At 39.4% G+C, this 4,812-nt stretch overlaps 1 pseudogene; it reads left to right on the plus strand.

Annotated features, from left to right (window-relative positions):
* LOC107698034 (methylcrotonoyl-CoA carboxylase subunit alpha, mitochondrial-like) overlaps positions 1 to 4,812 on the plus strand; it is a 10,772-nt pseudogene that overhangs the window by 3,300 nt on the left and 2,660 nt on the right.

Raw genomic sequence — 4,812 nt, forward strand, 5'->3', positions numbered from 1 at the left:
CACACACACACACACACACACACACACACACACACACACACACACACACACACACACAGTCTGAAGCAGTGACTGATACACTCCTGTCAACACGCTTTGACTCTGAATGATCGCTTTAGAAGAACAGCCACACCTGACAAACATTTTCAATATCAAATCTGTACTGGAATCTACAATTTTAAATATTGTTATATTAATTATATATTTACATTTTCCAATCTGCATGAATAATGAGTGCATACTGCACCCTGAAGGGGTTTATATTGCAATATTATGTTGATCTTATTTTTTTCTTTTTTGACTTTATAAAACTGCTTTTACATATTCAAGATTTATTCAGTGCTTCAGTTATATATTTAGAGAAGCGTCACACATTTTGTTGAGGTCAGGGGCCAAGCTCTTGCAAATTAATCATGATTAAGTGTCTGCAGTCAAAGTAATAATTGCTTTGATCAGATTCTTGACTAATAGTTCCAGAGGGTCAATTTATATGAGTTATGAATATTATTATGAATGCGTGAATGATCAGTGTGCTGATTAATGGACGGCTCACCTGAATCTTCTACATGTCAAGACTATCAGATCGTTCTCTTGAAATAGAAATGTCTGCATTATACATGAGCACTAAAGAGATGCCATGGATCATAATGGAGGATTTCAGCATAACGAGCCTGAAATAGAATCTGCACAGCAAGATCTGTTGGGATGAGTGAAGCTCACCAAGAAATGTCTCCAAAAATAGTCAATTATATTTCACTTAAAGAAAGCAAAGCTTATTTTTAGCACCATTATGATGCGTTGCTTTCTGACAATGTTATTATTTAATAAATAATAAATATTTATTTTGCAGAAGTGGCATTATCGATTACTTACAATCCAGATGGGACATACAGTATGGAGGTAAATCCTGTAAAATGCACATCTGCATTGTCAAAGCAAAAGTATAGCAGGATTGTTTGAGAGATTCCACATAGTCTTAAGTTAGGGGTCATCATGTACTAAACATTAATTTTCACATGTTTTGGAAACATTTGTGGTTGCTAGACTGGAGGTCAGCTGTTTCATGTATCAGGGGATCTGCAGCTGGAGGGGGAACTTAACCACATTAACATGACAAAGCACTTGTTGCAATATGGTTCTGAGAGGTTCACAGACCTGCCAACCAAGCACAAGCAAAGCATCAGCTTTAGTACAAGAAAACAGCAGCACTTGGATTGGAAAAAAGTAAAACTAACTAAAAGTCCCTGTACATGTCGGCCCAGACCTGAAAACTGTATGTGAGGATGAGGACAGAACTATCTACTAATGATCTGTGTTCATTAAAGAATAAAACCTGGCTGCCTCCTAGTGATCATGTCTTGCCTGTGCTGCAGAATGAAGCGTGAAATCACAGCATCAGTTTTCCTTTCACGTCTCCTTTCCACGTCCACATGTGTGTTTGTCGTTTGATGGGGAGGGTCAAAGCTCTGGAAGACATGACGAGAGACGGGTGGTCAGTGTGAAAGACAGACAGACAGACAGAGAAATTAGCTTTTCCAGACATTGTCTATATCCCTTACAACCTTGTTTTCACACACAGATTATTAAATATGGTGTCTATCCTGCCTAAGACCCAGTACACCTGCTGTGGCGCTATCAGACAGGTCGCCCGTACAGTCCTCAAAGCACAACATGCTCAAGGAAATGGAGTCATCATCATTAACAGCCACAGCAAAACTCATCACACACTCAGCTGAGAGCTGAGAAACATGAGGAGGATCTAGACTTACCTGAACTAAGATGGAGAGAAAATAAAAATGCTTGATTATTCTGAACTGCTCAAATTCTTGTGGTCAGAGATCCTGCAAAGAGAAAACAACAAGTGTACAGCATTTTTCTATAAAAATTACAGAGCGGGAAACAACCTCCACCAAACCTTTCCTGTAGCTGCTTGTTAAACATGCACAATGCTTCAAATTAATTTTGGACCAATAGCCAAAAAAGTCATTTCCAACCACTTTTTGTGCTGTTCTGTTATCGACAATGTGAAAATGCATAAAAATAGTTTGCGAAATTTGCTTCTTCCAGCCTGTTTCCATCAAATTGACCTTTTACCCGAAAAAATGTTGTGTACGCGATGTCATCCATGCATTATCGCATACATTTATTTGCATTGAAGCCCTTTTCTCAACAATAGTTTTGAAGTCATTTGAAGTGTAGACAGAGAATTTATACTGTAAAGTAAGTCTTAAACTGTATTGGTAAATGGTATTTCCATCAGCTATATCATAAAACATTTCTATGGGTTAAACCTGTTTTCACAAGAAAGAAAGAAAGAAAGAAAGAAAGTCCCTGGATGGAAACCTGGCTACTGGGAATTAATTCTGAGACTTAGTTCTTATCAATAAAAAAGTAGCGGGAAAATCCTACTTGCATGTTCAGAATCCAGATCCGTGGGTTTACACTTTAATCTTCTCCAACCCACCAAAATAACCTGACCTGTGTTTTAGGCTTGCAAAAATAATTTATCATATTATTATTATTACTTTTAAATCATAAAATAATACAGTGAGCTTATAAGTCACACTTAATCAATCACTGGTATTAAACACGAACACATCTTCACAGCATTTTCATAAGGAAGTAATTACAAATGAACATACGTTTACAGACTATTCTTTTTTATAGAAATATACACTAATTTAAGCATTCAAGTTTGCCAATGTGTGTCAAATTAATCAGTTATCCACTTAGCGTCAATAAACGTCTCATTGCATAATAATTTCGAACTAAACTTCGACAAAAAAACAATGTTTAAAGACTATCAATACTTGCAAAATCCTTGCTGTTGTGTAATGATGGTATTTTTATCCAAATGTAGTCAAAACGCCAGTTTAACACGCTTAAAATCAGCATTAACTTTTCACCTCGCTTCTCTCAAAATGGCGGATGAACTGGCGTTAGCGCCCAATCGGTAAGCCCCTCCCCTCGAACGCAGCTGAGCCAATGGCAGTCGAGTATCAGCTGCGCGGGGACCTGCGTCGTGCCGAAAATTGATTGTCTGCCGAAAACTGATTGCCGAGCGCGCGCAGCATGTTAAAGCTGTATGGCAGTTTCTACACATCTACGGCTGCTTTTATCAGGATCAAATGGCCATAACCTGCAAAATACACATAACATTATGTTCGTGCTAATAGCAAAGAAACTTTTCTTGTAACGGAATAATCAAAATTGTGGCCAAAGAAGTGTTTGCCGTTTATAGCGTAATCTGGCATGATATTTACGTGATTATAGGCAACAATAGAAGCCTATTTTACTTGCTTTGTGCCAACCAATCCAGTCCTTTTTACCAGGTGAAATAGGTAGTAACATAGCTTCTGCCTCACAATGACTTGATTGCATTCATGAGGGTTATATTTGACAGATTATAGCTCATGCAGTCTTTTTTACCTGTTGAAATACCTTTAAATGGCCAATACAAGCCATAAAATGCAGTTTTACACTTGCCAAAAAGTGACAGACTCTACTTATTGACTCAGACATCTGTAGGTTTCAGCGCCATAGAGAAACGTTGGACGATCCGAAGCTTTCATCGTTTGATGGTGTTTATGCTTTAAAAAATGGCAAAGCGATGTGCTGGGGTCCTAACACTGATTCCAGGTGTCCTGAGAGGATGGGCCTATCAAAACAGAGCGAAGTGTCCCTAAGCATTCAACCCCAATCCCAATGAAGACAAAAACGTTCATTTTCTGGGTGTCATACTCTCATTGAGTTATAATTTTCATCTGCTCAAGCAGAACGTTAATGCCATCTTGTGCTTCAGCAAGGTATCTAAAACCAGCTGACGTTAAAGTTAGTGAGATGCTAACGTACAAACATAAATAGCGAACTGTTCTCACATCATGTACAGTGTTGGTCAAAAACACGTAAACGAAGGTCTACATTTCAGTGCCTCTCCATATTGAACCGGTTAAATGTAAATGAATTTAACCGTACCCTGCGGTACATGAATCCTGGATGTTGTTATCTGTGATCGTGACAGTAACATGAGGCATTGTGATCTGTGAACCCTCACTTCCAAATGAACCTTGTTACCCACCATATTTATTCTAAAATCTTTTATATATTCCTCTATGGCATATTTAAGTCCCACTTGAATGAATTGTTGCTTCTGTGCTTCTGTTGCTTCCAAAATTTATCAAAAACATCTTGGAACAAGGTGTTCACACTGACAGCTGTCACTTTAAGACAGTTAGCAACTCCGTTTGTCAGAGTAAGCAACAGTAACTAAGGGGGGCGGGGCTTACCGATAGGTCAGGCTAGGACAGGCTACTTAAAGGGGTCCTATTATGCTCTTTTACAAAGTCTTGATTTTGTTTTGGGGGTGTACTAGAACATGCTCTCATGCTTGGTGGTTCGAAAAACACATTATTTTTCACATAATTTACATTATTACAATACCTTTCTCCCCAGTCAAACGGCTTGATTAGGTCCTGCTTTGATGAAGGTCCACCTTCCGAAAAACTAAATGTGTTGTGATTGGTTCGCTGTCCCAGTGCGTTGTGATTGGCAAACAGCTTAGACGGTGTTTCAGTACTGCCCGGCCCCTTGCCAAAGCAGCAAGTTACGTCTATAGTTAAGGATGGTGTCAACAGCCCCTTCAGCTGATGGCGCCCTAGGCGACCGCCTAGCTCACCTATGCCTAGAAAACTTGACGCTACAGCAGCTCTTCTTCTTCTTCGTCGTCGTCTCGTCTGATGCACGCAACCAAGCGTTCTAACCACGACCTCGCCCCTCCCCACCCCCCAACCGTTCCAATTTCCGTAGGAGGGA

This window comes from Sinocyclocheilus anshuiensis, unplaced genomic scaffold, assembly GCF_001515605.1.
Source record: "Sinocyclocheilus anshuiensis isolate Anshui unplaced genomic scaffold, SAMN03320099.WGS_v1.1 scaffold1501, whole genome shotgun sequence".
NCBI lineage: Eukaryota > Metazoa > Chordata > Actinopteri > Cypriniformes > Cyprinidae > Sinocyclocheilus > Sinocyclocheilus anshuiensis.